Genomic DNA, 448 nt, shown 5'->3' with positions numbered 1-448 from the left:
ATCATCAAATATCGGATCTTGTCAAATTCCCTTCTTAACGAACTGGTCAAAAGGTTTGTAAACCTTCAAAGATGCCAGGTTCCAATCTACTGGAACGAGGTAATGATATTGAATTAAAAAAAAAAAAATCTTATGGGTAAAGTGAAAATTTTTTCGAGACAGCACTTTAAAAAATTAAATTTAGTTCCATAATTAAGATTTCATTTTTATAGCAAGAACGAACTTCCCATTTGAAAACAAGTTAAGTGAGCAATCTCCAAATACATGTTTATTTACCCTGCAGGTGGCTCAGTTCAAGACAGGTTGACAAGCCAATAACATTATATTGGATGTCTCGATTCCAACGGCCTGGACAGCTTCAGAAGAGCGAATATGACAAAGGTCGGGGAGGTGGGTTAGAAGAAAGTGTGTATTTGTTGGCGTTTAGTTGCTGGGGTGAGTTGCTGCT

Source organism: Penaeus monodon, chromosome 29, assembly GCF_015228065.2.
Source record: "Penaeus monodon isolate SGIC_2016 chromosome 29, NSTDA_Pmon_1, whole genome shotgun sequence".
Taxonomy (NCBI): Eukaryota; Metazoa; Arthropoda; class Malacostraca; order Decapoda; family Penaeidae; genus Penaeus; species Penaeus monodon.
Note: the sequence above shows the minus strand (reverse complement) of the source record.